The 12,466-nt window shown below is 40.0% G+C and overlaps 1 protein-coding gene across 2 annotated transcripts in view; it reads right to left on the bottom strand.

Annotated features, from left to right (window-relative positions):
- Window positions 1-8,250: 8,250 nt before the first annotated feature.
- Window positions 8,251-12,466, bottom strand: part of EPHA4 (EPH receptor A4) — a 143,724-nt gene continuing 139,508 nt past the window's right edge. For both annotated transcript variants that reach the window (XM_060301787.1, XM_060301786.1), the window contains exon 18: window positions 8,251-10,767. The gene's annotated coding sequence lies outside the window, so the exon portion shown is untranslated. The remainder of the gene's footprint in view (window positions 10,768-12,466) is intronic.

Below are 12,466 nucleotides of genomic sequence, written 5' to 3'. Positions count from 1 at the left end.
GACAGTATGGTGCTGGCACAAAAACAGAAATATAGCTCAATGGAACAGTATAGAAAGCCCAGAGATAAACCCATGCACGTATGGTCACCTTATTTGATCAAGGAGGCAGGAATGTACAATGGAGAAAGGACAGCCTCTTCAATAAGTGGTGCTGGGAAAACTGGACAGCTACATGTAAAAGAATGAGATTAGATCACTCTATAACACCATACACAAAAATAAGCTCAAAATGGATTAAAGACCTAAATGTAAGGCCAGAAACTATCAAACTCTTAGAGGAAAACATAGGCAGAACACTCTATGACATAAATCACAGCAAGATCCTTTTTGATCCACCTCCTAGAGAAATGGAAATAAAAACAAAAATAAACCAATGGGACCTAATGAAACTTCAAAGCTTTTGCACAGCAAAGGAAACCATAAACAAGACCAAAAGACAATCCTCAGAATGGGAGAAAATATTTGCAAACTAAGCAACTGACAGAGGATTAATTTCCAAAATTTACAAGCAGATCATGCAGCTCAATAACAAAAAAACAACCCAATCCAAAAATGGGCAGAAGACCTAAATAGACATTTCTCCAAAGGAGATATACAGATTGCCAACAAACACATGAAAGAATGCTCAACATCACTAACCATTAGAGAAATACAAATCAAAACTACAATGAGATATCATCTCACACCAGTCAGAATGGCCATCATCAAAAAATCTACACACCATAAATGATGGAGAGGGTGTGGAGAAAAGGGAACCCTATTGCACTGTTGTTGGGAATGTAAATTGATACAGCCACTATGGAGAACAGTATGGAGGTTCCTTAAAAAACTAAAAATAGAACTACCATATGACCCAGCAATCCCACTACTGGGCATATACCCTGAGAAAACCAAAATTCAAAAAGAGTCATGTACCAAAAGCTTCATTGCAGCTCTATTTACAATAGCCAGGACATGGAAGCAATCTAAGTGTCCATCATTGGATGAATGGATAAAGAAGATGTGGCACATATATACAATGGAATATTACTCAGCCATAAAAAGAAACGAAATTGAGTTATTTGTAGTGAGGTGGATGGACCCAGAGTCTGTCATACAGAGTGAAGTAAGTCAGAAAGAGAAAGACAAATACCGTATGCTAACACATATATATGGAATTTAAGAAAAAAAAAATGTCATGAAGAACCTAGGGGTAAGACAGGAATAAAGGCACAGACCTACTAGAGAATGGACTTGAGGATATGGGGAGGGGGAAGGGTAAGCTGTGACAAAGTGAGAGAGTGGCATGGACATATATACGCTACCAAGCGTAAAACAGATAGCTAGTGGGAAGCAGCCACATGGCACAGGGAGATCAGCTCGGTGCTTTGTGACCACCTAGAGGAGTGGGATAGGGAGGGTGGGAGGGAGACGCAAGAGGGAGGAGATATGGGAACATATGTGTATGTGTGACTGATTTACTTCGTTGTGGAGCAGAAGCTAACACCATTGTAAAGCAATTATACTCCAATAAAGATGTAAAAAAATTAAAAAAATAAAGAACCTATTGAGAATTCCAAAAAGAAAATCAATAAGTACTTGGCGTTGTTAAAAACACTGTCGGCAAAGTAGGCTCAAGGTGATGTGAGGAATCACGCGGCTCAGACTGAGAGGATGAAGACCTCTGTGAGGCACTGACTCAGGATCTTGAAGGATGATGGGCATTAAGCAGGTGGACATGGTCTATAAAAAGAATAGACAGCACAGGGGAGGCACTAAGGCATGAAAACGCTAGGTGCATTTGGAAAACTGTAGTAGTCTCAAACTACTGTAGTTTGAGAAAACTGTAGGAGGTCTCTTTGAAACTTGGATAAGTGGTGCTTGCACCCTGAGGCTTAGTTTCTTCATGTGTGAATCAGAAATAATAAAAGTACCTTTTTTTGTAGACCTGGATGTTTTATTTGAGCTAAAGTAAATTTTCACTTAGCACAGTTCTTGGTCCTTAGATCACGGAGAACTTTGCAGGTCACGGAGGATATGCCTTTGGTTAATAGTAACCGAAAATCATCTGGGTCAAACTGACTTAACAATAAGGGGAGACTTTCTAGACTTCTGATATGAAAAGTGCAGGAGTGAGTCAAGGCTTCAGGCATGATTCAGTCGGAGCGCCAGCCGGTGGAAAGCTGGTAAATGTTTAACAACCAGATCTGGAAGCGAGAAGGAGGAAGAGGAACAAGAAAGAGGAGGAAAAGCGAAGGAGAAAAAGAAGCAGCAGCCCTTGATTTTTAATGTTTGCAGATTTCTGTGGCGTGAATACTTCCACCTTGGCCAATATTAAGCTACCAACATGTTGACCAGCTCACAAGTTTCCTGAAAATTTAACAATTGGCTCTCGCGAGCTGGTTGGTGCTAGCCGGCTCCAGGAGACCACTGGCTCCAGCTCTGTTTCTTTGAGGTTCTTTTCACCTATGGGTGTCACTTTCATACCGAAGGTGACTTTTCTTATGATCCCAGAATGGCTGCTAGAGGAAACGGTACATTTTGTTCATGCAGGAGTGGAGGAGGGTTTCAGATAGGTGGTTTCCCACCCTATGGAAAAGGAGTCTCAAGTTTCACTTTGATTGGACCTCCTCTGAACCAATCCTTGCGTCAAGGGTTTATTGTGATTCAGGCCCACTAGGGTAACTATAGCTGGGGATAGGTCAGTCCCACTCAAATGACATAAAGAGAGGACATGTGTCCTCAAGTTAGGTGCTATTAGGAAGAGAACCAAGGGGGAGTGAATTCTGGTTGAGCTACCAGCAAAAGCCCAAGACACAGCCTGGGGAATTTATACCTTATTTCTAGGATGATGCAAAAATCCTGGGGAGACAAATCATTGGAAATGTAGTCTCCCAATATCAGATGACAATCCTTATTTTAAAAACTTATCTAAAAAGCACTGTTTCTGGCATCATGGCATATTATATCAGGGAAAAAATATGTATTACATTAGCTCAGGTTTTAACATCAGATATTTTATAAACAGCCAGGACCTAACCTTTAAAGAAGCAATTTACAAGGATCTTCTCATTTTACAAACGAGAATTTGTTTTGATTGTCCAAGTTCCTGACCATTTCGAGGGGGAAAAAAAGATGAACTCAAGTAAACTTTAACTGAGTAGTAAATGCTGTGGTGATTCTATTATGTCATCCACAAGATAATGCATAAGCAAGAAGAACCTACAGGGCAATTAGCCCCCTGAGAGATTGTAATATTTCAGTAAGTCATGGAAATAAATTCTGGGCAACTTAAAGAATAAAAACTCTGTTAATTATAATGTTCTCTTGCCCATATAAAAAATTGTGCATGTGTGTCTTCTTGCCTTTTTCTATCAAGTAGTTCCTGAACTTCTTTGCAACTTTGCAGCCCCTCACACTTGCCTCTGGCTGATTTTAAATTATGCTAATTGAAAGAGGGAAAAATGCTGGTAATGGAATAAAATGGAATGCTATTTCTTATAGCATCTGGTGCAATCTGAGCCATTTAAAAGTGCATCTTATGGAACAGAGATCTGAATAAGCAATGCCAGTCTGATTACAAACAACATGGGTCTCATTAGAATACGTCAATCTGATTGCTAGGTAGTGATACACTGCAGATTACTAAGCCGTAATTGCCTCTTACATATTATGGGTATAATATATAGTTTCTCTGGATGCATGTTAAAGACACTTTCTCTCATGGCTATCTTTTCCAGCTCTACACAAAGCAATGTCTATGTTCTACTAAGTTGATTTTAACTAGGTCCTTAGGTCCTAATTCTATTTTCTTCTAAGCATTCATCAAGTTTTCCACAGCAGTGCTGTAAACAAAGAATTATATCTAGGGCGATTGCCTGAAACAAGATATGTCAGGGGTCTATTACCCATTCAGCTGGGAGCAGTCAATGGCTCAAGGCACTTCCTCCAAAGGGAAAGGCCAAAGCCCATAATATAGCTACGGGTCTTAATTAGGTTGTTGATTTAAGTGTGTGGTACATTTTTTCATTGTCAAAATCCATTTGGTCCTTTACTATGACTAGGAGAATTCAGACATTAAGCCCAGGTCATGACTGCTTCACACTGGTCATTTCATGACTTAGAACCTCCTATATGGGTTCCGAAATCAGGACTCAACAGTCATACTTTCCAGTAGCACAATCTCTCCAACCTATGCTCCTGCATCACACGCTCTACCCCAGTCAGTTCATTGCAGCCCCTAGACTACCAATGAACAAAAGGCAAATCTCCGTGCAGCTGCAAATCCAGGTAAGTCCTTGGACTCTGCCTTGGGGTGTGGAGGTAGATGCGCCATGGGCTGGGAGTCAAGCAACAGGACATCAGAGTTGTGCAACATGGGGTGCATCTGTGGGCCTCTCCCTCCTTCAGTTTTCTCATCTGAATCCCCAGAGAACAGATGTCCAAATTGTGTTGCAGAGAACTTTCATTCTGTGGAGATGTTAAAAGGGTTTCATTATCAAATGTATTTGGAAAATGCGCAGTTAAAGTAGCAAAATTGGTTCCTTTCCCACAGGACTTCTCAGAGCCTTTAATGTATTAATGTATTAAAATGTTTTATGAATCTCCAAAAGGGAGTAGTGAAATGTATCATTGTTTTCCAATCTTATTTGACCATAGAAACCTTCTGGCCCCAACTTACCATCTATTTAATAATACTCATTAACATCTTATCAACCTAATGTTTTATCTAAATACCTACTCTCTATTGTGTCACATTTGGACAACATGGCTGATTCAGGTGGTCTAACTGGCCTATGTAGACATCCCTATTTGCAGCTCTGGCTTTCCTTAGAATTGATGACTCTGAATTCTCACAAGACCCTGACAAAGTAGGCTCCCATTTTAAAGATGAGTAAACTGAGTTTCAGGGCAGTTAAGTGATTTGCCCAAGGTCACACAGGTAGTGAGTAGCCAAGGCAGGGTCCACATCAAGTCTGTGCACTTTTTTTATTCCATCATGCTCAGTCTTTACTTCGGTTAATTTTTCTCTCGTCTTTGGACCCATCTTTTTTTTCTATTTGGTTAATAACTAGCCTCTTTGTCACAGGTCATCATCAAATGAAGAATGGCATTTGATAAACGCTGTCCATGGTTTTTATGCTTAGAACATGAAAATGATAATTAAAGAAAATCACCACTTCCTCCCCCACTATATATCACAGGTGGTATCTTAGCAATAATAGCTTACACTCTGCTTTTAGTGAAAAGTAGACTTTGAAAATTAATTCTCACAAAACAAAGTGTGTAGGTGAACATTGTGCTTAAGGTATAGTTTGTTTCAGTGGAGTTTATCAAAAATAATTAACATGACAAATCTGTCAAAAGTAAGCCATCTGGCACCAGAATAGGCAAGTGGTGTTTAGGGAAGAATGCACTGACGGATATACTGCTCACAATGGCGTGTAACATCATCATCAAACTGGAACATACCCATCGGACAAATTGATTAATAAGATAGAAGGGAGCAACCCGGGTTCATCACATGGTATGGCAGTGGGAGTAGAGGCGACAAGCAATCTCTGGAGTCCAACTACTTGTCTTTAAATCCCAAATTCCAACACTTATTAGCAAGGTGGCCTTGGACTAGCTGTCTAATCAACTTATGCCTTAGTGTTTTCATCTATAAAATGGGTGTAAGAGTGCTTTTGTCATAGGCTGTTGTATTTAAATAAACAGAGTTTAGTACATGGCAGGCATGCAGTTAAGTGTTCACAAATGTTTAAAGGAATGAAATCCTCTAAGCCTGCACTTTGTCTCTAATTCTGAAGATGTCTCAGAATAAGTCTTCAGGGTTATGTCCATCTGATAGGCATCAAGGGGTTAAGGTGGTGTGGTTTTACACACTCCAGTTGTGTCTTTATTTGGAGGAAAAAATAACACCTCAGATCTGTTGCTTGCATTAGGGTTTATTCTATGCTCCCTACCCCCCTTTCCTCCTAGGGAAACTGAGTGGCTAAGGCAATTTAAACCCTAAGAGGCAGGTACTTTTGTGTATTAACTGAAGGTTGTGTGTAGCCAAAGTGTAGAGATCTGTGATGCAGAAAGGAAAATGCAATCCCTAAAGCATCCAGATAGACAAGGATGACAATGCGAATGTTGTAACAAGCCTGCTGATGCTTGTCTGCATCTCTGGGAAATGACCATGGGACACGTTTATGGGAGATCAGGCAAAGCTTACAGGTGCACTTCACTTCTACCGGAAGCTTTCCCTGACCTCCCCTAGGTGCACGGGGCTGCTGTACTTGTGATAGAGCCTGGCTAACTATAGTCATTTTAGTTCTTTTTCCTGTGCACACTTCCCAGCCTTCAAACAGGTTACGCCCATGTGATTGGGTTCTGGTCATTGAAGAAGGGAAGTAGGAATATAAGCCCTTTCCAAGCCTGGCCTTAAAGCCTCAAGACAATCTTCCACATTCTCTTCCCATTACATGTTGCCTTGGACACCACACGTGGCAGCCTCACAGGAGGGGAAGAGCTTGGATTCCTGAGTCACTGCTTGGAAAGTTGCCAGGAAGCTCCTCTGAATCTTCTCCAGGCTGTGATGTGAGCTGGAAATAAAACTTTAGTGTTTTCACCGCTGAGAATATAGGGTCAGAAGCTAGCTTGCACTACACTGAAATAAATCTCATAATTATTAAGATTACATGTGGCAATTTTGACACCACTCTACCAGCTCATTCTAGAAAATGTAGAGGAAAATACCGACAACGTGATGGTTAATTTTGTGTCAAACTGATAGGCCATGGCGTGCCCAGGTTAAACATCATTTCTGGGTGTGCCTGTGAGGGTGTTTTCAGTTGAGATTAGCATTTGAATCAGTGGACTCAGCAGCTTGCCCTCCCCACTGTGGGTCCGCATCACCCAGTATGTTAGGATATAGATGGAGGAATCCCCACCCCGCCCCTTTTTCCCTGCCTCACTGTTTGAGCTGAGACATTTCACCTCATTTTCTCCTGCCCTTGGATAAGGATTTACCATTGGCTTGACTGGTTCTCAGACCTCTGGACTTGGGCTGAATTACACCTCTGGCCTTCCTGGGTATCCAGTTTGCAGATTGTGGAACTTTTCATTCTCCATAAGTTTGTGAGCCATTTCCTCATAAAGAGTATCTTTATATACTTATATCTTTATATCTCCATATATAGATAGAGATACATCTCCTATTAGTTATTTCTCTGGAGAATCACAGTTGCTTTTCCATCTCGCTGAACAAATCGGGGAGAAAATGTCAAGCCTAGTCTCTTTCCAATCACAAATACGTTGTCAGCTACTCTACACATCAATATAGCTGATTCTAGAGAGGTGTTTCAGTAAGAAATAAACACGAAATAACCAGATGTAACCCAGATCCATTTCAAGGCCCATGTTTTAAAAATGTCCCTGGTAACACTAAAAGGCATGCCCCACTCTCTGAAGCTAGCTGCACTTAAGTGCTTTAATTTATTATAGTAAGTCTTCGAGTCTCATTTCCAATTAACAAAGGCTTAGCCAATGGTAGCTTATTGAATGAAATAATGTGGAGAGCATGCATTCTTAAAACTGTGGCCTTTAATATTTTCGTATCCTACACCAATTTAAGATTTGATAAAATTTATTAACTTTCTCCCCATCAAACCACACATATAATCATTAACAACTGCACCACGTTTTAAGAAAACTTTTTTGACACCTTGGAGCTCCAGTGGTGTATCGTCAAGGGTCCATGGACCCTGGATTAAAAGCTCATGGTAGGGACGCGTAGCTAGCCACCTGGATCAGTAGCAATGGTGTCAGAGTGGGTGTAGAATTGGGAATGTTAAAGACAGCTTGTATCCTCAGAAGAGCTACTGTTTGTTGAGTTCTGGCTAGATGCTAGACATTGTACTAACATGTGAGTATAGTCTTCATAAAAGCTCTTGGCATTGTAATTGCCATTCTACAAAGAAACGGGCACAGGGAAATTAAGAAACTTGCCCTAGATTGTATGATGAGTAAGAGGTGGAGACTGAATGCTAACCAAAGTTCAGTCTTAATTACAGTGGGATACAGGATCTCACGGAATCTAAGTTAGATTTGCTAATACGTTGTTCTCAAGGGCGAGGACCATTTAGAAATCAACGCTTTTCATTCTCTAAATAAGCAAAATTAGAATTGAAGATTTTGTGTTCTAACCAAATGACAACAAGCGATTAATTTAGAAACACGATGCATGTGGCAAAAGTTGTTGAAAAGAGACAACTAGATTCCACGTTTGTATACAGCAACTACTTTATTATTTTCAAATGCAAACTCTTTGCATTTCGTTTGCTATTTTACAATTTTACAAACTAGGTATAAAAGACCATAAATAAATGACATAAGTTATGTGTACCTAAAGTTCATGAAGGGAAAACAAAATACCTTGACAAATTAAAACAAAATAGAAAAATCTCTATGTCTAACTCAAGAGATCGCTCAAATTTTGGAACATGTCTGAACCAAGCATTGTTCTGTTAATTTCTTCTTCAGTATGAACTAAATTATAATATGCCTTATACATTCTAATTTTAACCACAGTCCTTGCATATTCCAACATGCTTGGAGTGATACAAAAAATAAATGCAGTCTTCAGTGTGTACCAATGCTTGATGTTGTTTGGAGAATGTTAAAGAAGTGAAAATATTGCTTCTAGAACTTTCTTTTACTTGTCAGAATTTAAGTGTCTTCAGACAAATATTGAGGCTATAAGTGTGTATGGATTAATACACATATCCTTCACAGATTGAATACAAGAGGTCTCAAAAACACACACCAGCAGTGTAGTGAGCATAACTTTTCTTTAAAATAACTTTTTAAAACACTCCGAAACATTTCATTCTTAAGATTGTTAAAAATAATTTGGGGGCCAGCGAACACATGGTGAAGCTACTTGATTTGGTGCAGGGGAACAGCTTAATGCTGCCTAATGATTTAGCATCTGAGTATGACTTAGCATCTGAGCTCACTAGGGCAGCATTCATTCCTGGGGCTAAATACAGCACCTGAAGTTGGTCTCCTGCCCTGACCTCCGGGGAAAGAAAACCCACTCAGAGATTCAACCTCATTTCTTTATACATATTTTTTCAGGCATCAATGCATAGGCACATCCCTTTAGAAATATATTAAAGTCCCCAAAAAGGGGTGAATTAACTTTGTCACTCTGGCATACTCATGAGAATACAATGCCATACACCCTGTCAGAATGTAATAAATATTTATTGATGATTTTCTCTACTTATCCAACAATATAAGGTTTGGAATCTTTTTTTTTCCCCCATTTTTCCCTGATTTGATGTTATAGCTTATATAAATGGCCACAGTTTCTGCAACCATAGCTTAGAATAAGCAAGGCAGCCACTCCGATTATGAAAATTGGCAGTATGTTGGCTGGATTTTGGTATACATTATCAGATCAAAACTGAATCTTCACACACTGGACCTCAGATTCCGGAAGGCTGATGCACTTTTGAGGGCCACAGAAGTTAGCTGCATATTCTTAACAGTCGAACTTTCCGTGTAAATTGGGAACCTGAAGTTGCTTGAGGCCATTTCATCCCTACTATGCCAACCTCAAGAGTCACTGGCATGTATTTTTCTGTGATATTGGGAGACAAAGTATTAATCCAGGACACATCATCTCAAAGCCGACACACACGTCTACGTTCATCTCCAAAAGTATATGAATTGCATATATTTGTTCGCATTCAACACGTCCATTTATGCAGGAAAACAAAGGCTACTTGTATTCCATTTGGGGTTACTAGACAAATTCCATCCCCTTCTCTCCCTCCACCAAGGAACTGGTGATTCAGATGAGGAGTTCAATCAGCATTCGTGAGTTTGATGATGGGTTGTCACCTGAATGGATTTATATTCTAAAATCACTCCACCGCTAAGGTGAAAATGCCTCTGTCCAAAGCTGTAGGATGACTTACTAAGGTTAGCGTGGCTGCTACGAAATACACTTATAGGTACAGGACATTTAACACTTCCGGGTTGTCCTTCTAAGGGGATGGGGCACGGTTTCCAGGCCACTATCGCACGCGGCTCTTCAACTCAGAACTGGTGGCAAACCAGACCTCTCCACGTGTAGCATTCCGCAACATTCACAGGCAGTTCTAAGCATGAGGTTATATACTCACACACGTACACACGCGTACACACACACACACACCTATGTACACACATCAAAAGAGATAGTCAGCTCATATTTAGTCTAGGAAAAAAATATATTTATATCACTGCGATGGCACACCCTGGGTAAAACGTTACTTCAGCAATGCATATCGTAGGCAGCTCACGGGAACTGGCTTCGTTTTGTGTAGTGGCACCGGACCTGGTGTCCGTGGTAAAAGCTGTAGCCTTCGGTCACTTGCTGCCACACCAATGCAGCAGGGACATACAGAAATGAGCTATGGAAATACATATAAATAAAACCAAAGGAGCTGGGGAACAGGGGCTCTGCAGAGCTGGTGCTGCCAGACAGGACATTCCTCAGTGCAAATGGAGAACAGATGCTGAAGCTTGAATGTTTGCCATTCCTTTCACCGGGAAAGGGGATTTGAAAGTCAGAAATGTATTCTTTTCAGGAATGAGTGTTGTTTCATCAGCGTCTTTGCTCCAGAACTGGCATAGTAGAAGCAGAAGAAACACGTTTAGGAGGAACTGAGGAGGGTGTGTTCTGTTTGCTTCTGTGGGCTTTGTAATCAAAAGGAAGGGCTGTGAGGCCAAGATAGCAGAATGTACTCCCTGGAGAGAAAAGAACAAGACTTCAGACAAAACATCAACCTATCTCGCCAGCCAGTTGTCAACCCGTATAAGTACAGAGAAGGCAGGATGGCTCGGTAAGGAGTCCAGGGAGAAGATCATAGATTCTTACTTTCCTCCTCTGAAAAAATGATAACTATAATAATAAAAATGTTTATTAACAGCTTCATTATTATAAATCAGAGTAAGATACTATTCATATCCCTATTATATGGATGAGGATATAGAAACATAGAGAGGTTAAAAAACCTGCTTGTGTTTGTACGTTCTGAAGTAGCAGAGCTGGGATTAGAATCCATACAGTCTGAGTGTACAGCCAAGCTTTACCCACTATGGAAACAGCCTTTCGTTGAAATAAAAATTCTGAACTGTTATGGTTCATTTGTGCAAGAAGGGCTTAGAGCTGCTGAAAGGATGCAAATGCTACTACTCTAAAAAGTCAGTTGTTCCAAAGAGGGAAATTGTGTATTTTAGGGACACATCTGGAAACATCCCAATCCACCAATATTCAACAATATGATTGAAAAAATGCCAGCTACGAAATAAAAAGCATTGGATGTTTTTCGTAAAGAGAAAGTAACTTCTAATGAATGGGGGTATCTAATTAGTAAAGGATCCGTGCAATCTGCATATAACAGGTAGAGAGAGGGAACCCGGGGCCATGGGCACAGTGAGGGAGGTCTTGGGGACTGAAGTCCACCAAGAGACAGTCGCAGCCGCCCCATCAGCCTAGGTTCTAACAAGGCTGGCACAATGCAATGGAACCACTGTCCTCTCATTCATCAAATAATCAACTCAAGCCAAAAGAAGCGACTCCTCTTCTTTCCTTTTGATAACTTTCCATCAGAGTTGCTCTTGGACTATATCTTCCACCACAGTGGCCGTGTTTAGCAGTTGGTGGCCTCAAGTGTAGAGCAAAAATTCAGACCAAAGTGCATCTTATTACAGATAATTTTCCTTCTTTTATCAAACCAATTTATCTGCTCGTTTTGTATATGTGCGTTGTTTATTGTGTGAGGGAGATACACCAAATTTAGTTTCTTGGAGGTAAATGACCATTACTTAGACTTGTAGAAAATACTTTAGTCTACTTGGAGAAAGTAATAAAATTTTTGTATAAAATATTCAGATAGACATTACTTCTTAAGCAACTTAAAATTATAAATGTGGGTAAGGACATAACTACCAAGGTCTTCAGGTAGTCACTTGTAAACACCATTCATTTTTGACAATTATGAAAAAAAATGAAAGAAAAAGGATCAGATCTATTTTTCCAACTCTTCTCTGGAAATCAGTACTCTATCGAACATAGTATTTTAAACCTGAACGTGCAGGGATGCCATCAGACAGACATGTATTTACATGAACGACAAAGTGAACACAAATTTGACCTTAGAGACTCTGAAGGAGAATAACCAACTCCATATGGATATACACACTTTTTGAAGGTGATTTTCTTTTGCTACTTAGAGGAGAAAGGGTCATCTCAAAAACATGTTTGTCCCGTTTGTGTCTGACAACTCCCTTCTTCACTAAATGCCTGGATATAAATATATTTGTAATATTCAGTGGGATATTTGGATACTCAGTGCGTATATGAAAAAAGTGTGGGAATGTGGAGGCTTATATCTAGTTGATGTCAGAACAAAAGGGAGAAAAATAAACCTTTTCTTCCTTGAAT

This window comes from Globicephala melas, chromosome 7 (genome assembly GCF_963455315.2).
Source record: "Globicephala melas chromosome 7, mGloMel1.2, whole genome shotgun sequence".
Lineage (NCBI taxonomy): Eukaryota > Metazoa > Chordata > Mammalia > Artiodactyla > Delphinidae > Globicephala > Globicephala melas.
The sequence above is the reverse complement of the archived record's forward strand: the minus strand, read 5'-3'. Positions and strand labels throughout refer to the sequence as shown.